At 40.7% G+C, this 22,540-nt stretch overlaps 1 pseudogene across 1 annotated transcript; it reads left to right on the top strand.

Annotated features, from left to right (window-relative positions):
* Positions 1–13,977: 13,977 nt before the first annotated feature.
* LOC145819989 (receptor-like protein kinase 7) lies at positions 13,978–22,290 on the top strand (annotated as a pseudogene). Its single transcript, XR_014360842.1, has 3 exons — positions 13,978–15,782; positions 20,404–21,208; positions 21,659–22,290. The product of XR_014360842.1 is annotated as a receptor-like protein kinase 7 (transcript).
* The last annotated feature ends 250 nt before the right edge of the window (positions 22,291–22,540 follow it).

Here is a 22,540-nt window from a genome sequence, read left to right as displayed (position 1 = left end):
ATATATGTAGGTGTACAGGCACCAGAACGCGGCTAGAAGCGTCAGGGTAAACTCCAGTTTTGTCAAGCCAACTACTGTTCCTCACTGCAAGGTTCCGAACCTGTCAGGCTTTGGCTTAGGGGTGTTTTATTTCCCCCGACTATCCTTGTAACTGTTTTGTTGACTGTATAGACTGAGTGTTTTGTACTGTACTGTTAATAGGGATTAAGTCCCTGTTCAAAGTGACTGTATATGTTGTACATACTGTTCTGCACTATTTATATATAAATGTATGAAAAGTCTTTTTGCATACAGACCGTCACAGCTCATTGGACATTGTTTATTTACTGTATTGGCTTCCGCCAGACCCTGAACTCTGTTTTACTATATTACTGTTAAGCAGGCCTTCAGTAATCTCGGATTACTGGCCGGTTACGGTGCTAAACCCATAGGGCCGGGTTTGGGTCGTGAAAAAGTGGTATCAGAGCGATACTTACCACGAGTTATACTGCACACACATGTCCAAATGAGCTATAGGGTGTCCTAGAAAAGCGATTAGGGCATTACATGAGCATAATAAGTGTGTGGTTATAATATGACTGAATATCTGTTAATGTGCTAATCTATTAAAGTAATTGACTGCCTATGTGATAACTGTTTAAGTATGCAACTGCTTATGTTTAAAACTGTTATAACTGCTTATAGTGAAATGGATAATGCAAACACTGCTATTGAACCTGAATCATCTGAGGCCAGAATGGCCAGACTGGAAAGAATAATAGAACGAATAACTGAAAGACTAGACCAGCAACTGAATCAACAGCCCCCACCTCCTCCTCCTCCAGTACAGCCGAAACAAAACGTGAATGCTAATGATGGGGATATTATTGCTCTCACCCATAAGTTCAGCAAGTTGAAACCGCCATCTTTTCAGGGAGGCCTTGAACCGTTAAAAGCTGAAGCATGGGTCCTTGAGACTGAAAAGCTATTTGAGGTGTTTCCGTGCTCTGAAGCACATAAAGTACTGTTAGCTACCTTCACCTTACAAGAAGAGGCCAGAAGGTGGTGGATGCTCATCCATGATGAAAATACCGTAATGACTTGGGCTCAATTTAAAGGAGCCTTCTTTGAAAAATATTTCCCTTAGTGTGTCAGGGACAAAAAAGTAACTGAGTTTGAACAACTGAAACAAGGCACCATGTCGGTAGCAGAATATGAGACAAAATTTACTGAACTTGCCCGTTATGCACCGCACATGGTGGACACTGATTACAAGAAGGCCAAAAAGTTTGAAGGCGGCCTGAATGTTGCAATACTGGACAGAATAAATGTCTTAAAATTACCGAGCTATGTGAATGTTCTTGACCGGGCTTTGATGGCTGAGGCAAACATCGAAGCATTGAAAACTGAAACACCAGCGTCCGAATGGCGTGGTAAAAGGCAGGGTTTCAAGTTTAAGAAAGGCAAACATAATCCATTGAACAAAAACAGAATACGGGGTCAACGACTACTTCTAGTCAAGGGAACCGTCCAATACCGCCCTGTTCCGAATGTGGTAGGAACCATAAGAGAGTTTGTTACAAAATATCGGGAGCCTGCTACAGGTGTGGCAAAATTGGCCACATGGTTAAAGACTGCCCCTCTGCTCCGCAGGCCAGTAGTAAGGCTACACCAAGCGTGGCAGCATCAACTGTTGCACCAAAGCCTAACCCCAAAGCTACCGAGAAAGAGCCTATGAGGCAGGGCCGAGTGTTCGCCCTAGTACCGGGAGATATGCAAAATACTGAGACCGTTGTGTTAGGTATCCTCTCTATTTGTACTCAAAATGCATATGTACTAATTGATTCGAGGTCTACACATTCTTGTGTATCGCATGCTTTTTCGCGTAAATTGAATAGACCCTTAGAACCTATGAACTATCTGTTAGTTGTATCTTCACCCGTTGGGGGATCTATGACCTGTGCATACATGTACCCTGCTTGTGAAATTATTGTTGGAGATGCATATCTGTTTATTGATTTACTGCCACTGAACATAGACTATTTTGACGTAATATTGGGGATGGACTGGTTAACGAAATATCATGCCACCATAGACTGTGTGACAAAACAAGTAGTTTTTCGCTCACCGGGCCTACCCGAATTTGTATTTAATGGGATTGGAGTAGTACCTCCTCCGTATTTGATTTCATCTGTGAAAGTTGTTAAATTGATTAGAAAAGGGTGTAAAGGGTATCTGTGTTCTGTACTGACTGTATCTACTGATAACAATGCTAATGTGAACCGTATTCCTATAGTCAGAGAGTTCCCAGATGTTTTCCCAGATAATCTGCCAGGAGATTTGATTGACAGGGAGATTGAATTCACCATTGATGTGGTCCCCGGAACACAGCCGGTATCTAAAGCTCCTTACCGAATGGCTCTAACTGAACTGAAAGAACTGAAGGTGCAACTACAAGAGCTGTTAGACAAGAAGTTCATCAAGCCCAGTACTTCACCGTGGGGCGCTCCTGTTTTGTTTGTAAAGAAGAAAGACGGTTCACTGAGACTGTGCATTGACTATCGCGAACTGAATAAGGTAACTGTGAAGAATAAATGCCCACTACCGCGTATTGATAACCTGTTTGATCAGTTACAGGGTGCTCAGGTATTTTCAAAGATTGATCTCAGATCCGGATATCACCAACTGAAAGTTAAACCAGAAGACATTGAGAAAACTGCTTTTAGAACGAGGTATGGACATTATGAATTTTTAGTTATGCCTTTCGGAGTTACCAGCGCACCTGCTGCATTTATGGACCTCATGAACAGAATCTTCAAACCATACCTTGATGACTTTATTGTTGTATTCATTGATGACATCCTGATTTATTCTAAAAGTAGAGAAGAGCATGAACATCATCTGAGACTTGCCCTACAAACTTTAAGAGAACAGAAACTGTATGCTAAACTGTCTAAATGTGAATTTTGGCTTGACCATGTTATGTTTTTGGGGCATGTTATTAGCAAAGATGGAATTTCTGTTGATCCACAGAAAATTAAAGCTATAGTGAACTGGCCTAGACCAACAAATGTGACAGAAGTCTGAAGCTTTTTGGGTTTGGTTGGATATTACAGAAGATTTGTCAAAGATTTCTCCAAAATCGCCTTACCATTGACTCAACTGACTCAGAAGGGGATATCATTTGACTGGACTGACCAAAGGGAATCAGCATTCCAAGAGTTGAAAACTCGACTTGTGACTGCACCAGTTCTTACCCTACCTTCAGGTACGGATGGTTATACTGTATTTAGTGATGCTTCTCACAAGAGTTTGGGGTGTGTTTTAATGCAGAATGGGAGAGTTATTGCTTATGCTTCCCGACAACTGAGACCGCACGAAAAGAACTACCCGACCCATGATCTGAAACTTGCTGCAGTAGTATTTGCGCTGAAAATCTGGTGCCACTATCTGTATGGGGCGACATGTGAAGTATATACCGACCACAAGAGCCTGAAGTACTTCTTCACACAGAAAGAACTGAATATGAGATAGCGGAGATGGCTAGAACTGATTAAAGATTATGACCTACAGATTTTGTACCATCCAGGAAAAGCCAACAACGTTGCCGATGCACTGAGCCGGAAATCGATTGGGAACTTAGCATGTTTGCTTACTGGACAGAAAGAGTTGCTTTGTGACCTTGAAAAAGCTGAAATTGAGATTGTTTTGCGAGAACAAGGTGGAACCTTAGCTGCTATTTCTGCTCAACCAGCACTAATTGAAGAAATTAAAGAGAAACAGCAATTGGATGACTTCTTGAAAAATATCATCGAAGAAAGAGAATCAAAACCAAGACCGGGATTCAAATTTGAGAATGATGTACTGAAATTTCAAGGAAGACTGTGTATACTGAATGACACTGAACTGAAAAGAAGAGTTCTGCAAGAGGGCCACAACTCAAAATTTTCTATTCATCCCGGGAATACGAAAATGTACCAAGATTTGAAACTGAATTTTTGGTGGCCGGGAATGAAGAAAGAAATCGCTGATTTTGTATCAAAATGTCTTCAATGCCAACAAGTCAAAGCCGAACATCAACGACCCGCAAGCTTATTGCAGCCCTTACCGATACCAGAGTGGAAATGGGAACATATCACCATGGATTTTATCGTTGGATTGCCTCGCTCCAGTAAAGGTATGGACTCAATTTGGGTTATTGTTGATAGACTGACTAAATCTGCTCACTTCTTACCTGTCAAAACAATCTATAATGCGGACAAATTGGCTGTAATTTACATTGATGAGATTATTAGACTACATGGCGTACCTGTGTCCATTGTTTCTGACAGAGATTCGAAGTTTACATTGAGGTTTTGGCAAAGTCTACAGACTGCATTGGGTACTGAATTGAGACTGAGTAGTGCCTATCATCCTCAGACAGATGGACAGTCAGAAAGGACCATCCAAACTCTAGAGGATCTATTGAGAATGTGTGTCCTTGATTTTCAGGGAAACTGGGAAAGTCATTTGCTGTTAGCTGAATTTGCTTACAACAACAGCTATCATTCGAGTATTGGCATGGTGCCTTTCGAGGCATTGTACGGCAGAAAATGCAGATCTCCGATTTGCTGGGCAAAAATTGGAGATGGGCCTTTGCTTGGGCCCGAGATTGTATATGAAACAACTGAGAAAGTGAAACTGATACAACAGAGACTGAAGACTACACAGAGCAGACAGAAAATTTATGCAGATGTCAGAAGACGAGACAGAGAATATGAAGTGGGTGATCACGTTTTTGTGAAAGTGACACCGATGAAAGGCCAGACTCGTTTTGGAGTCAAAGGCAAGTTAGCGCCGAGATATGTCGGACCGTATGAGATTATTGAGAAAATCAATTCGGTGGCGTATCAAGTTGCGCTTCCTCCTGAAATGGAGCATATGCACAACGTCTTCCACATTTCTATGTTGAGGGACTACCTCCGGGATCCTTTCCATGTGATAGAGCCTACTCGTGTAGTGTTGAATGATGACTACACTTACGAGGAACGGCCTATACAGATTGTGAACAGACGGATCAAGAAACTGAGAAACAAAGAGATCCCATTAGTGAAAGTTGACTGGCAGAACCATGGTGGCGTGTATGCCACTTGGGAAAGGGAAGATGACATGGCTAAAAGATATCCTGAACTGTTTCCACTGAATCCTGTTTTCTTCCAGAATGAAGGTAATTCGAGTTTAGAGGACTAAACTCTTTTTAAGGAGGGGAGACTATAATAACCCTCACCACTGTTTACCGAATGACCACTGATTACTGCTAAACTGAAACCGATTAAGACTGATAATTGAACTGATCAAAGTACTGAACTGACTGATTGAAAACTGGAACTAAATTGACTGAGTATATATGTTAGTTTGCATTCTATCTGTTTGACTGTTTAAATATTTGTTCATGTTTTACTGTTTAAATTGCGAATTGAAGGCCTTATCGACGGTCGAACCGGAAACCGAATAGTGTTTCACGATCATCATAATTTATGTGATTTTATAGTGTAATTAACTGAAAACTGATTAGGTATGATTAAAGTGGATTAAACGAGCCAATTCCATAGTTTGACTCATTTACTAACTTACCACTCTAGTGGCCCACTACTTGATTAACTTTTGAGCCTTAGTATACACTTAGTACACATTTGCTTAGCTCATTCCTTGCCTTTGACGATTAGAGAGAGAGAGATAAGGGAGAGAGTTGAATTCCACCTCATTTTGTTTGGTCTTGCTTGGAAATTAAGAGGATTGGAGTATAGATTTCATATTTAAGCTTCTACACTTGAAGTACAAGACTTAGGTAAGGATTTCATCTTCTCATTCATGTATTTGAGCTTGATTTTTGCATGGTCCATGTCCAATTGTAGAGCTAAGTCATGTTTTAGTTCAAACATGTTGAATCATAGCTCATTCTTGCATGCATGTTTGTTTTGATGAAGTGTGAGTTGATTTCATGGTAGATTGTCACTGCATGTTCATAATTAAGCTTAAGTCCATGTTTTCATCTTGTTTTTGGAACAATTGGCTCCTTAGAGCATCAGATTGAAGCTTTGAAATGGTTTTAATCCATGCATGTTTGCATGTTCTTCATGTTCATGAAATTGGGTTTGAATTGAGCTACCCTTGGGCCTTGATTTTACAAATTGAGCCTTGAATCATGATATTCTATGTATTTACAAGTATTTTCCAGAAATTGGGCCCAAGAGGTCGAGTTTTGAGTTGTTAAAACTTGGTTTTCGGCTTAGAGGTGCAATCTGGGTTTTCCAGATTTTGCACTCCCGCTCGAGCGGGGGAAGTGGCGCTCGAGCGGGGAATTCGAGCATCCAGTACTTTGCACTGTTTTACAGTCTGCTCGAGCGAGTATTGGACGCTCGAGCGGAGGCTTGTGTCTCACGCTCGAGCGGGCGTTGAGCGTCCGTCGAGCGGAGATTTCACACATCCAGTACTTTTACAGTATGCTCGAGCGGGGTATTAGACGCTCGAGCGGGTACCTTTGTTGCATGTACCCTCGAGCAGGGAAACCTGCGCTCGAGCGGGACTCTGTTTTTCTAAAAACTCTGAAACTGATTTCTGGTCGCATCTTTGCATCCTCATCGCATCCTAGGCATTCATTAGGCCTAGTTTAAGACATCTTAATGAGGATATAGATGTAAAACACACCGAGGCAAATTAGGGATTAAGTTATTGTCTTTTCCAACTGTGTAACTGAGAGTGTGTTCAATCTGTTAACTGTGTAGGGTTGGCTTCCGAGGGGACGCGCTCTAGCTTACTGTAGCCCAGAACTCTGTGAGTAACATTTGTGTAAAGATATGTTCAAAATGATTATCTTCTGAACCATTTAACTGAACTGTTTCTGAACTGCTACTGTTAACTAAATGAATGTATGTCATATATTCTGAACTGTATTGTGGCATCCTTAGCACTTACTGTTACTGTTACTGTTACAGAGATCTCTGTCGGTTCCCGCGTTGGAACCACTACCGTTTACCGGTACGATGGCCATCATTTACTGTTCGGTCTTTTATGACCTACTGTTTACTGTACTGCTATGCTAATGGATGTACTACATATGACTGAATGATCGATATATTGAATCAATGAACTGTTTTCATTACTGTAAGGACATTCATTCTTAACCTCTTTATACATAATGTTATTCACTGGGCTTTAGCTCACTGCTTATATATATATATATATATATAGGTGTACAGGCACTAGAACGAGGCTAGAAGCGTCAGGGTAAACTCCAGTTTTGTCAAGCCAACTACTGTGCCTCACTGCGAGGTTCCGAACCTGTCAAGCTTTGGCTTAGGGGTGTTTTATTTCCTCCGACTGTCCTTGTGACTGTTTTGTTGACTGTATAGACTGAGTGTTTTGTACTGTACTGTACTGTTAATAAGGATTAAGTCCCTGTTCAAAGTGACTGTATATGTTGTACATACTGTTCTGCACTGTTTATATATAAATGTATGAAAAGCCTTTTTGCATACAGACCGTCACAGCTCATTGGACATTGTTTATTTACTGTATTGGCTTCCGCCAGGCCCTGTACTCTGTTTTACTGTATTACTGTTAAGCAGGCCTTCGATAATCTCGGATTACTGGCCGGTTACGGTGCTAAACCCATAGGGCCGGGTTTGGATCGTGACAAATTTACAAGTTGAAGTTAAGCTGAGATTATTCCTTATCTTCACTTGTTGAAATTTGTAGCAATTTACAAGTTGAAGTTAAGCCGAGATTATTCCTTATCTTCACTTGTTGAAATTTGTAGCAATTTACAAGTTGAAGTTAAGCTGAGATCATTCCTTATCTTCACTTGTTGAAATTTGTAGCAATTTACAAGTTGAAGTTAAGCCGAGATTATTCCTTATCTTCACTTGTTGAAATTTGTAGCAATTTACAAGTTGAAATTAAGCCAAGATTATTCCTTATCTTCACTTGTTGAAATTTGTTGCAATTTACAAGTTGAAGTTAAGCTGAGATTATTCCTTATCTTCGCTTGTTAAAATTTGTAGCAATTTACAAGTTGAAGATAGAATGAGATTAATGTCCAACACTTGTTAAAATTTGTAGCAATTTACAAGGTAAAGGTAAGCCAATATATGATATTTAAACATCTGTTGAAATTTATACCAATTTACAGGCTGAAAGCTGAGATCATTGTTTTACGCTTGATTGAAACTTGAGGAAAGTTTATAAATTAAACTTAAAACAGTATATGTTTTATACTTGTTAAAATTTATGAAAAGTTCGCAGGACAGTATCTTGCCGAAGTAAAGCTTGCAGTTATTATACCCGAGGTATGTAACCCCGAGAAGATTGCACGAAGAAGGCAAAGTATGAAAGGCATGCAAAATATTCTAAGTAAAGAATCATGCAGAGGCAGTCAAAGAAAAGACAAAAGAGTGCAGGCATTCAAAGAAAGATAGTTACATTAAAGCATTCGACAGAAACAGGAGGCACATCGGCCATATAAAGAAGCTTGCATTGTCCAGGAAACCAAAAAAAAAGTACAAAAGGCAAGAAAAGAAAGACATCAAAGTCAAGATTCTTCAGGCGTCAGCATCTGGATGGGTTGGGACCTCAGAAGATTCTTGCGGAACCACCTCGGCAACCTTTTCTGCCGCCAGCTCGGCGTCAATTTCTGCAAGTGTTTCATCAAGACTTTTTTCAGCTGGAGGAACGTCAGATGATGCTTGCTCAGGAGTAGCCTCCTTGACAACCTCCTCATCCTCCTCCTCATGAGTCAAGTTTAGGACTTGATCATTCTGAGGAGGGGACTTGGTCTCATGGGCGACTTTAGGCTTCCTTACCAAGGCCTCACCATCATCCTTATCCTCATCCTTAGATTCAGACTCAAATTCGCCTTCAGGTTGACTTGGAGGTGGAGGCGGAGGGAATGGAAGAGGAATAGCGTCGGCATTGCGAAGTGGCGAATCATCAGGAATGTTAAGCTTTTTTATGAGGGACGTCCAACCAAGGGAGAAGCCCTTGTTGCATGCCTGCCTGACTTGTAATTTATATTTCTCAGTGACGTCGGCCATACCCTGAGCATAAGCCTTTTCGTCGACCGCCTTGATTTCGGCTTCCTTAGTGGCCAGGGCCTCCTGAAGCTCCTTCTCGGCCTGGACGGTTTTTTCCTCAGCCTCCTTCTTTTGAGATTCGGCAACCTTTCTGATGGCCTCGGCAGATTCAGTCTTTTCTTCAGCTAAGTTTTGGGCTTTGATGGCAACCTCAGCCTGATCCTTCAATTTCTTTATTTTTTATTGAAGGCTTTTGTTGGCCTTCTGAAGGGAAGAAAACTCCCTCTTCATCTCGGCCAACTTCTCCCGATTCTTAAAAGATTGCATTGAAAAAGAATGGGCATGCTGGATGGCCTGAAAGAAAACAGAAGTGTTAGAAAATATTTTAAGTGTAAAACAGAAAGAAAGAAAAAGTACCAAGCAGGAACACTTACTTGAACGGAGTGCTGGAGCATTAGAGCATAGTTCTCGTACTTACTGTACCCGGCATTTCGCTCCAGATCGCCTGGAAGAAGCAGCGCAGTACTGAGGGCAACGCCGACATTAATATCATCAGCGCTTTCACTGGTCATAATTGGCCTGTCTTCCAAAGTAATCTGAGGGGCCCAAGGGACATCAGGTTTTCTGGACTCCAAGGTAGTTGCTGAGGATGACCTCGGCTTCTTTGACTTTGTGGATTCTGATGGCTGGGTTTCAGAACGCCTCTTCCCAGCAGAGGGTTGAGATTTGTCGCTCTCAGCCAGCTTGGAGATAGGTAAAATATCCTTAGATTCGGCCTGAGTTACTTTAGCCTTTGGCTAAGCTTTCTTGGTTCTTTTCGGTTTTGGTGGGGGCATGGTTTGCGTTGGCTGAGCATCAACATCAACACAGAGATCGGCTAAGAGATCTTCAGCAACAGGTTTTGGGCGACCTATCTCAGCAGTTAGGACAAGTCTTTGCCGACGTTTTCGTTCTGGTATTGGGATCAAGTATGGAGCTAAGGTTAATCGCTGATCAGCTGGATCAGAGGTTGATCCTTGGTCTGTTCGTGACGTGGATGCAGTCAGTGGAGTTATGGCAGATGGTGGAGAGAGACTTTTCTTCTTCCTTTTCGGGACGTCGGGCAACGTTGACTTGTGTGTTGGGATGAAATTAAGAAGCACAGGCGCTTTCCTTTTATGGACTGGCAAGTGCAAAAGTTTCTTCAAATCCTTGCCAGGAATGTAGGATTGGCGAAAGTTTTTCGGTGGCTTACGAATATCTGCAAGAAGAACAGACATTAGAAACAGACAAAGTGTTGACACTGGGCTCTTACCCTTGCCCTCTTTAACTGATAGAGGAAGAGGGTAGAGATGGGCATCCTTGTCTGGGGCAAACTCCCAATTTCCCGAGGTAATGAAGTAGTCATCTCCAGCCCCCTTGTTGGAGTCTGGAAGGTCAGCTACAATTTTGAATTCTGTTGACCTCGGCTTAAGGTAATAAATGTAGCATTTTTCTTTCAAGTTAAGGGCACACATAGTATAGCAGTACTGGACGTCGGCTAAGGTGATCCTAGCGTTTTCCTGCCTAGCTAAGGCTATGATGCCATTGATCACTCGATAAGAATTTATGGCCAACTGCATGGGGTTCAACTTGTAATAGTAAAGGATCTCGCGGAAGAGGATGTTGAGTGGAAGCCGAAGTCCACACTCAGTGAAAGCTACAATGGGAAAGGGCATCGTATCGTCTGTGGGCATGATGGAATCGTCATCCCCAGCCAGTCTCAGATGAACATCAGCAGGAATAGAGAACTCTTGCCTAAAGTATTTGAGTTTGGTCGGGGTGTCTACCCTATGTCTCCACATACCCATAACGTCAGCCTAAATTTAGAGGGCTGGGTTTCAGAAGAAAGATATTTTAGAAGGGTTGCTGGAACCTCGGCTTCAAATCTGGGTAAAGACTGGCAAGGGTTGTTTCAGTTTTCCTAAAGAATTGATAAGCTCTACAGACAAATCCCAAACCTAAATCTATGAAAGCAAAGATTGAAGGTAGAGATCTGGAAAAAAACACAGGAAACAAGAAACCAGGACGAGTTTCAGAATCAAGAACGAAGGTGGGTTATCAAGAGTATAAAGAAAACAAGAAGTCTAGGGCCAAGAACAGTGGCAAAAGTGCAAGAAGTAGTGAACAGTGAGTATGTTCAAAACATGGGCAAGGGCAAAATCATGGGTGAAATGCATCAAAGTATGATTCACGGAATTAACAGTTTGAACAAAACAGTAAAGGCAACAAAGGATGAAGAAAATCAACAGAATTGAAAACGAAAGGGACAATGGCTCACCAGGAAAAATGGAGCCGATACGAAGATTGCCGAAATCAAACGACGGTTACAGAAGTATCAGAACGACAAAGCTTCACCAAAAATGAGAAATTAAGGCAGTTGCAGAGCTTAAAATCTGGAGCAATGGCGGATTCAAGAGAAGAACGCTAGAGAGAGGAAAAGTAAGAGAAGTCGAAGTGCAAAGTGAAGAGGCGAAAAGAAGGAAAAAATGAGTTTTGTCAAAAACTTGAAACGGCGGCAAAGATAGAGCAATTAATGCCTCTTGAGCAACGTATACGTCAAACGGCTCCTGCAGACGCAAGACGGATTTACAGGCGCGTCGTAGGCACGAGCCAATGAGGATACAACGCGTTAGTGAAACGGTTGAAAAATAGTGTATGACAGCTCATACGCATGAAGGAGTTCATTTGAGTTCTTGTTCTCCGAAGAAGACATGTCGGCCTGAAATGTATGATCTCGGCTGAGAAGTTCTTGAGCCGATGTACAGAAAGAAGTACCGATGTAGGTTCTATTACTTCAGACATGCCGAGGTAATAGAACCTAGGGGCAGTTGTGGGGATATATTTTCTGAGTACCAACACGTGGCAGGTGACGCCGACGTGTCAGCCGAGGTTCCACATTGTCTTGGTAGTTATGCCGAGGTTATATCGGCAAGGCCGAGGTTACCTCCGAAGATATCGGAATCCGAAATAAGCAGATAAGGGACAAGAGTCCTAGGATGAAGAAAGACTTCAAGATGGATAAGGATAACACTCTTAGGGAGTCTATCCTTATCTTTTGAGAAGTCCAAAGAAAGTACAGAATTGGAGTCTATAGAAGTCATGCTTTTGGTAGGACTAGGATTGAGTAAACTATAAAAGAGAGGCACCCCCATGGGTCTAAGGTACGCAATTTATACTTTGAGCATTGATTTTAGCACTATTGATTATCTTTGAGAGATATACTGGCTTGATCGTCGGAGTACCCCTGGGTGGAAGAACCACCGCCGGAGCCTTCTCTTTCTATGCAGGACAGCAGGGTGCCATCTATTCTGCTTGTGTTCTACAGCTGAATTACTAAGGTGGACAGTGTGATCTGAAAATCACTCACACAATGAGGTTGAGATTGAATTTGTGTAGTGTAAAGTTCATGTATAGAATAAATCTAAATTATAAAATGATTATTTGAGTGATTTCTAGATAATTATTTCTGGATTTGTAATATTACTATATTTGATTTGGATTATAATTACAATGGCTAATTATGAGTATTCCTCACGATGGTAAAATATCCCTATCTATCGAGTTCTCGACTTTTCTCGACTCTAATGGAACGGGTTCGAAGGTGGTTGAATACGATTAGATTTAGGTCGGGGTGACGAAGAGTGTTTTTACTCAACTCGCAAATATACTATGGATATAATATATTACTGAATTTTTATAGAATATATATAATATTTATACATTGTATTATGGAGTTTCTATTATGTTATATATATAATATAACTTTAATGTATGTACACTATATAATAATTTGTTTTAATTATAAATAACATTTTTTTAGTTTTAATTATTAAATTTTAATACTATTGTTAAAATTCTGATTGTGTTGCAAATTAGGTAGGGTCGGGGTGGGAGTTATATTTGCAAATTTGGGTGGGAGTGGGAAAAAGTTTCATGAGCGTCAGATCAGAGGTGGGACAAGCGATGAAAAACTAAATATAAAAAATCAGAAAAGTAATTTGCTTATTTTAGTTTCACTTTTCACGATTTACTTTTTAGAAAATTAAAAAAATATATATTTTTCATATTTTTTTGTTTTCACTAAATTTTTTTAATATTTTAAGTAATTTTTTTAATTTTTAGATACACCTAACATAAATACAATTTAAAAGTATATATTTGTGAAAAAAATCTTTAAAAAATTTACTAAATACCAAAAATATTTAAAAAATATAAAAATTTAGTACATTTTCATATTCTTGTGTATTTATTGATTTTTTAAAATATTTTTTATAAATATTTTACTTTTAAAATATATTTAAGTAAGATGCATCTAAAAAAAGTTATAAAATAAAATTACGTAAAATTTTAAAAATATTCATTAAAAAAAACTTAATTTTTAAAAAATTAAAAATGAAAAAAGGTAATTATTAAATAATAATTTTAAATTTGTATAGTAATATAATTTTTTTAATTTTAAAATTTGAAGGTAATTTTTATTTTATTTTAATGTCTCGCTTCAAAATAAATTGTCCCATTTTCTCCATATATAAGGAGTTATTTGGGGTATCCTAAATAAGTACACTTTTTGTCTTTTTAAATTAAAAAATTGAGGAAAAAAATATGAATATTTTCATTAACTTTTTGACTTTTTATAAAAAAATGTGTAATAAAAAATTAAAAAATTAATTTATAAAGAAAAATTAAAATTAAAAATTATGTAATTGTAATTATTGATTTTTGATAAATAATATTAATTTTTTAACAAATTCTTAATTTTTTAATTTTTTCAAAAGTTCCCGAACTTGGCGTAAATGTCCATGAGCGAACTTAACTCAAAAAGTCAAAACTCCTACAAAGCTACCCTTGTATTGTTCAATGATAAGACTAGATTCTCCGAGTCTTATTTCCACATTTCATTTACACAAAACAAACACCAACCAACCAACCCTCCCTCCCTCCTCCTCCTTCCTCCACCACCGGACGCCATGTCCGCCGAACCCATTTTCCGGGAAAATCCCAGCCGGAAAATCCTCTCCTTCCTCTCTCTCATTTCTCTCTCCAAAACCAACGACCTCCAATCCCTTCTCAAATTCAAAACCTCACTACTAAATTCAAACACAAATGTATTCAATACATGGACACCAAATCAAAACTCCATCTGCAACTTCACTAGAATCACTTGCAACTCCAACCAAACTGTCAAAGAAATCAATCTCTCTCAACAAAATTTATCTGGAACTCTTCCTCTCGACGCAATTTGCTCTCTTCAATCTATTGAAAAACTCTCTCTGGGTTCGAATTCATTGTATGGAATTGTTACTGAAGAATTGTCGAATTGCACTAAATTACAGTACTTGGATTTGGGTATAAATTCATACACTGGAAAATTCCCGGACTTGTCTTCTTTAACCCAACTCAAGTTCTTGAATTTGAACCACAGTGGATTTTCCGGCCAGTTTCCATGGAAATCGCTGGAAAATCTTACTAGTCTTGAATTCTTGAGCCTCGGTGACAACCCATTTGATTGGAGTCCTTTTCCTCTGGAGATTCTAAATCTTCACAAATTGTATCGGGTCTACCTTACAAACTCTAGTCTTGAAGGAGAAATTCCTGAAGAATTGGAAACCTCACTCTGCTTCAAAATCTTGAGCTTTCCTATAACCAACTTTCCGGGAAAATCCCAGAGGGAATCACAAAACTGAAGAACCTCTGGCAGCTCGAGCTTTATTCAAATCAGCTCTCCGGAAAATTTCCATATGGGTTCGGAAACCTCACAAATTTGATCAATTTCGACTCTGCGACTAACAGTCTTGAAGGAGACCTCTCTGAGATCAAATATTTGACCAAGCTAGTCTCATTGCAGCTATTCGAAAACAAATTCTCGGGTGAAATTCCTATTGAATTGGGAGAATTCAAGTCCCTCACAAACCTCTCTCTGTACACCAACAAGCTCACAGGCTCAATTCCTCCGAACATTGGATCGTATGGCAACTTCACATTCCTTGACGTTACGGAGAACTTTCTAACTGGTTCTATACCACCTAACATGTGCAAAAATGGCAAATGAGGAAGCTTCTCATGCTTCAGAACAAGTTCACCGGTGGGTTACCAGAAAACTATGCGAATTGCTTGTCGTTGAATCGTTTACGAGTAAACAACAATTCACTTTCCGGGAAAATTCCTGCTGGAATTTGGAGCTTGCCGAATTTATCAATCATTGATCTCACTATGAACCAGTTTGAAGGTCCATTGTCCAACAATGTCAGCGAGGCCAAGTCTTTAGCACAGCTCTTTCTATCGCACAATCAATTTTCCGGTGAATTACCAGCCACAATCTCGGAATCTACCTCTTTAGTGGACATTGAGCTGGGTTCGAATCAATTTTCCGGTGAAATTCCGTCAACAATTGGCAATTTGAAGAAACTGAGCAATCTTCATTTAGAAAACAACTTGTTTTCTGGTACTATTCCAGAGTCTTTAGGCTCGTGTGTTTCTCTAAGTGACATAAACCTCGCCAGAAATTCATTTTCCGGCAAGATTCCTGCGAGTATTGGTTCTTTAAGGAGCCTGAACTCCTTAAATCTGTCGCACAATGAACTTTCCGGGGAAATTCCAGTGAGTTTATCTTCGCTAAAACTTAGCATTCTTGATTTGTCAAACAATAGGTTGATGGGTCGTATACCGGATTCTTTATCGATTGAAGCATTTGTCGGTGGCTTTGCCGGAAACCCGGGGCTATGTGGTGAGAATATGAGGAATCTTATCAGATTGAAGAATTCAACCTTACTTTCATATACAGTTTGCAGCAGATATATACACATACAGGATAACAAACATTTGTTTGAAATCCTAAAATGTAGAGCAGTTGAAACTGTTTCCTAACTCTAAGGTACAAGTATTTCAAATGAATTCAAAATGGAGAAACTAAAGGGCCGTTACAATCTGTTACAATCCTGTGATATGCCCCCTCAAAATGGAGCGCGGGAGAGAAGTCCAATCTTGGATTTGAGATCCAGAAAACGAATACGGTGAAGAGGTTTAGTGAGGGCATCGGCAAGTTGATCTGCTGAGGAGACATGAGTAACCCGAAGGACACCATTTTGTACTTGGTCTCTGATGAAGTGATAATCGATGGCAACATGTTTCATTCTGGAGTGGAACACAGGATTAGAGCAGAGTTGGGTAGCACCAACATTATCACAATATAAAACGGAACAGCAAGGGAGTTGAACACCAAGATCAGTGAGAAGATAGCAGAGCCAGTTGAGCTCAGCTACTGCATTAGCGACTGACCGATATTCCGCTTCAGTGGAAGATCGTGCAACAGTTTTCTGTTTCTTAGAACTCCAGGAGACTGGATTACAACCAAGATAGATAACGTAAGCACTGGTTGATGAAAAATCATTCTTGTCACCTGCCCAATCGGCGTCTGCGTAGGCGTGTAATTCAATGGGGACCGGCGATGTAGCTGGAGGCCATCATTAATAGTTCCACATAGATAGCGTAAGAGACGTTTAACAAAGTTCCAATGATCAGTTGTTGGAGTGTGCATGTACTGTGAGAGCTTGTTAACCGCAAATGCAAGATCTGGTCTGGTAATCAAGAGATATTGAAGGCTGCCAACAACTGTTTTGTACTCGGTAGGATCAGGCAAAGCAGAGCCTGATTTTAACAAAGGTGGACTAGTTGGAATGGGAGTGAGCACAGGTTTGGCATCAGTCATATGAGTTCGAGCGAGAATATCCAAAATGTAACGCCGTTGAGATAATAAAATCCCTTGCTGATTTGGGACGACCTCCACACCCAAAAAATAAGAGAGCTGTCCAAGATCCTTAATTGAAAACCGATGAGCAAAAACATCAACAAATGAGTTGATCATCTAAGTGTTGTCTCCAGTGATGATTAAGTCATCCACATAGACAAGTATATACATGCTATGACCAGCAATAGTGAGAACAAATAGTGAAGTATCTGCATGAGAATTTTTGAAACCTGAGGTAAGAAGGAAAGTTCGAAGTTCATGATACCAGGCTCTCGGTGCTTGTTTGAGGCCATAGATGGCCTTTTGAAGTTTGCAGACATAAGATGGATGATCTTGATCAACAAAACCTGTGTGTTGTTGCATGTAGACATTCTCGGAGAGGTGGCCTTGGAGAAAGGCGTTGTTAACATCCAGTTGACGTAAGGACCAACCCCGAGATATGGCAAGACTGAGGACAACATGGACTGTCATGGGTTTTACAACAGGGCTGAAAGTGTCGAGATAATCAACGCCGGGTCTTTGATGAAATCCTTTTGCGACCAATCGTGCTTTGAACCTGTCAACAGAGCCATCAGAGTTACGTTTAATTCGAAAAATCCATTTGCACCCAACTATATTCATGGTAGAATCAGGTGGGACAAGGTCCCATGTTCCATTTCTAACTAAAGCATCACACTCACCAGACATGGCTTTACGCCATCGTGGATCTTTAAGGGTAGTAGGCACGGTAGTTGGTTCAAGGTCATCAGATTTGGAGAGTTGGGTATGAAGGTTCATTTTAGTGATGGGTTTATGAATGTGGTTCTTTGCTCGGGTGGTCATTGGGTGAGTTGGAAGGGGATGAAGTTCAGGTGGGTTAGGAGGAGGCGACTCTGGGATATGTAGTGGTGGAGGGTGTGAAAGAAGGTGAGTGGGAGTGGGTGGGCTGGGTTGGGGTAGTAGATGGAACCTGGACTGGAATGTGTGTTGGAGCTACACTGTGAGGTTGTTGAGAGACGATGACTTCCGATGGTGTAGTGAGTGGCGGCTGGGAAGAGGGTGCGAGAACTGGAATTGGTGCAGGAATCCATGTTGCGATGAGGTTGGGGAGAGGACTAGAGGACGGTCCAGACCGTGAAGAGTATGGAAAATGGGATTCAACAAATTTGACATGTCTTGAGACATAGATTTTGGAGGTGGAACACACACACGGCTTGGACCGTGATTCAAGCTTGTGGGAGGTGTAAGGTCGGAGCCAAGGGTAGCATAAGCAACCAAAGACCCTTAATTTGGAGTAGTTGGGGGCTGTCAGAAAGATTTTGTGATAGGGTGAGGAGAGATTTAAAGTGGGAGTGGGCATTCTATTGATAAGGTAGACTGCTGTAGCAAAGGCATAAGTCCAGTAGGAGAGGGGTAAAGAAGAATGAGTGAGGAGAGCTAGACTGGTTTCAACGATATGAAGGTGCCGTCTTTCAGAGTAACCATTGTGTTCAGGTGTGTGAGGGGGAGTGGTGAGATGTGAGATACCATTGGTGGAAAGAAAATTAGCTAGGGAAAAGTATTCACCACCGTTGTCTTAATAGAGTGTTGTGATGGTGGACGTGAAGTGTTTTTCCACAATGGCTTTGAATCGTATGAAGACTTCTTTGACATCAGATTTGTGTTTGAGTAGGTAAAACCAAATATATTTACTGAAATGATCAATGAATATTACATAATATTTAAAGCCATTATGTGAGTAAATGGGAGAGGTCCAGACATCAGAGAATATAACTTCAAGAGGTTTAGTAGAGACAATTGTAGAGTGAGAGAAAGACAATTTGTGGCTTTTATTGCAAAGACAAGCATTACAGGAAAAATCAGAAGATAAAGACGAAGACAAGCCTAAGGCATTGCTAGAAACAATATGCTGCAGAATTGGAAAAGCTGGATGTCCTAAGCGATGGTGCCAGTCAATGGTTGTTATCTTGATTGTGGAGAAAGCAAGTAAAGGGGAGGAGGTTGGCCACTCATAGACGCCATCTTTAGTCTGTCCCTGCAGCAGTGTGGCCCCAGTGTGAAGTTCCTTCACAAGAAAAGTGGATGGTAAGAACTCAATGGAAACATTGTTAGAAGTACAAAATTGGGAAATAGAGATGAGGTTCTTTTTCATAGATGGAACACACAGAACATTAGTTAATGTAAAGTTTTGGTGAGGAGTTTTGAGAGAGATGGAACCAGTGTGGGTGATGGCAAGATTGGAGCCATCGCCGATCATGATGTCATCAGTGCCAAAGTAGGGAGCATGCAAAGAGAGGTTGGCGAGATCAGATGTGACATGGTGGGATGCACCACTGTCCAAAAGCCAGGATGGCGTGGTGGAAGGTTGGGTGGCAAGATGAGCTTGTGGTTGCCAGGGTGTGCCTTGTGGGGAAGAGCTGGAGGTGGGGAAAGACTGAACTGGTACAAGGCGAAATGAAGGACACCGTTTGGCAGTGTGACCCTGAAGCCTGCAAATTTGGCAGTGACCAAGGTATGGCCTGGGTGGAGGACTGTGATGAATGGGGTCCTGTAGTGGTTGCAGCAGGTGAGCGGTTGGTGGAGTTGAGGGATGGGCGCCAATTTGTGGGGGTAGTGTTTTGTGGTGGGGAAGGACGCCAATTTCTGGTGTTGGGTTTGTATGTGGGATTTGCAGTGGCTGGAAAGTGATGTGGCTCAGGTTGGTGGCTTTGAAGGGAGGCTTCAAATTCAAGGAGTTTTTCGTGAAGTTCTTCAAAAGTGATAGAGGTGTCTCTAGCTTGGACAGCTCGGACTAATTCTTTGTATTCATCACCGAGGCCATCGAGGATTTTGTCGGTGATTTCTTCTTCATCTATTGGAGCACCAAGAAGAGCAAGGTCATCGGCCCGAGTTTTGATGGTTTGCATAAACTCAGTGATGCTGAGAGAGCCTTCGGTGGTGTTTTTGAGTTGGGTTTTGATTTGTTTGATACGGCCTCGAGAGGGTTTAGCATAGGTGTTGGCTAGAATTGTCCAGGCTTGTTTAGAGGTTTTGGCTTGAGCTATGAAAGGAATAATGGTGGGTGAAATGGAGCCAAAAATAGCGTTGAGGATCAGTTGGTCTTGTCTGTTCCATAGAGTGTGACTGGGATTAGGAATGATGGTATTTTCTTGGGTTAAAGTGGCTGGCGGACATGGTTTGGAGCCATCAATGTAGCCAAGAAGGTCATAGCCAATGAAGAGGGTTTGGAACTGCAGTTTCCAGGAGAGGTAAGTGGTGGAGGTGAGTTTGAGAGGGGCTTGAGCAGCAACGTCGATGCTGATGAGAGTTTGGTGTGCTTCATTGGTGTTGAGGATGGTTGCAGGGGCAGACTCGGTAGTCATGAGTACTGATGAACATGAAAAAAGAAAAAGAAAAAAAAGAAGAAGATGGAACAATGGATCGGTTTAGACTACTGATACCATATCAGATTGAAGAATTCAACCTTACTTTCATATACAGTTTGCAGCAGATATATACACATACAGGATAACAAACATTTGTTTGAAATCCTAAAATGTAGAGCAGTTGAAACTGTTTCCTAACTCTAAGGTACAAGTATTTCAAATGAATTCAAAATGGAGAAACTAAAGGGCTGTTACAATCTGTTACAATCCTATGATAAATCTCCGGCCATGTTCATCAGATTCCAGCAAGTCCAGCAATGTTCGGACGATTGTATCTTGCTTTGTAGCTGGGGCAGCTGTCTTGTTTGTGTCACTTGATTGTTTCATGTATGTCAAGTATAAATATAAGCCGCAAAATCATGACCGTCCGATCAAACGATACATTTCTTTGGATATGAAACAATTCCATATGTTGAGCTTCACTGAAGAGGAAGTCATGAATGCAATCAAAAAGGAAAATTTGATTGGCAAAGGTGGATCAGGAAATGTGTACAAAGTCATGCTAAGGAATGGCAAACAATTGGCTGTTAAACATATTTGGAAGTCAGATTCCGGTGACCGGAGAAGCTTCCGGAGCAGCTCGGCGATGATTCCTAAGGGAAATCTCCGGTCGCTGGAATATGATGCCAAGGTGGCCACGTTGAGCTCGATTAGGCATGTGAATGTAGTGAAATTGTACTATTGCATCACAAGCGAAGACTGGAATCTGCTGGTTTACGAGTACCTGCCCAATGGGAGTTTGTGGGACAGGTTGCACATGTGTCAGAAGATCCAGATGGATTGGGAGGTGCGATACGAGATCATGGTGGGGGCTGCCAAAGGGCTTGAGTACTTGCATCATGGGTGTGATAGGCCGGTGATTCACCGGGATGTGAAAACAAGCAACATCTTGTTGGATGAGCAATTGAAGCCCAAGATTGCAGATTTTGGCCTAGCAAAAGTTGTGCAGCCAAATGGAGTTTGGGATTCTACGCACATTATTGCAGGGACTCATGGTTACATAGCTCCAGGTTAGCTTTTATTTCCATGTACATGCTATTTCAGTGATAAAGTTTAGTTGCTGTTATGAATGTCTCATACTTTACCAGGTTCATGCATATGACTTGTTAGCAACCTGGTCAAACTCAGTTCTTGTTGTATTCAAATTTTAATATATTATATGTGAGTAGAGCGAACTCTTGTTATAGACGACTTAGAAAGAGACAGCCGCTTCTTGTATTTTATCCTATTTTAATAGCAAAACCTTTTGTCATTCTTCACCCATGGATAGGCGACGTATATCTTTGTATTCTTGTGTAATTACTCTGTTTTACTTTCTCCTTTTTGTTTGTTCTGTCATAATAGTTGCATTCTTACTTTCTAGAAGTGCTTTTAGTGTTTTGAAATCACAATAGGTGGTTCTCAAATTTTTTTACTTGTTGCAATGAAATTGATCGTTGTGCCTTGTTTTGGTTTTGAAGAATACGCATACACGAGCAAGGTGAACGAGAAGAGTGATGTATATAGCTTTGGAGTGGTACTGATGGAACTAGTGACGGGAAAGAGGCATGTCGAGCCAGAGTTCGGAGAGAACAAAGACATAGTCCAGTGGGTGCACGGAGATATGAGAAGCAAAGGCAGCTCGATTCATTTGGTGGATGCAGCCATCTCAGAGGCCATGAAGGAAGACGCTGCCAGGGTGTTGAGAATTGCAGTTCACTGCACGATGAAGACTCCAGCACTGAGGCCTTCCATGAGGATGGTAGTGCAGATGTTGGAAGAGGCCGAGCCTTGTAATTTAACAGGCATAATTGTCAGTAAAGGCAGCGAAAACAGTAAGAGCTGAGGAGTTGGAGAACAATAGCAAGTTCAATGACACAGATTCAGTTGGAAGAGTAGCTCTTAATCTGGGGACTAATAGCACAGTAGACAATTCAAGTGAAGATCAGTGTAAACATCGCACGCCTCAATTTGTTGCCAGTAAATCAACAAGTCTATTAGCTTATATGATCAGATTGTAATGTTTATTTGGTAATAAATTCAAATTCCAAGCTTGCTAGTTTAGCTCTTTTTAGCCTGTAAGAGAGGGAGGCAGAGAGAGACGTATGTAATGATATGAAATACAACTATTTTTATTCCACTCATTTGCAGGTGATGAACTACTTAGTATAAATGGAATAATTTGAGTTTTTTTTTTTTTGAGAACATGAAAAAATTTATATTAAAACAACAATAACATACAGAAACAAGATCCAAAGGGCCATACAAACCAAACAACAAAATGAAAAGAAAAAAAAAACAACTAACAAAAAATTCGTCAAAAAAACTAGTTATGATCTAGGAAAAACCACCAATCTTCTCAA

The sequence above is a fragment of the Camellia sinensis genome, chromosome 2, assembly GCF_055761805.1.
Source record: "Camellia sinensis isolate YWXY chromosome 2, ASM5576180v1, whole genome shotgun sequence".
In the NCBI taxonomy this organism is placed as follows: Eukaryota; Viridiplantae; Streptophyta; class Magnoliopsida; order Ericales; family Theaceae; genus Camellia; species Camellia sinensis.
Note: the sequence above shows the minus strand (reverse complement) of the source record. Positions and strands in the feature narration are given on the sequence as shown.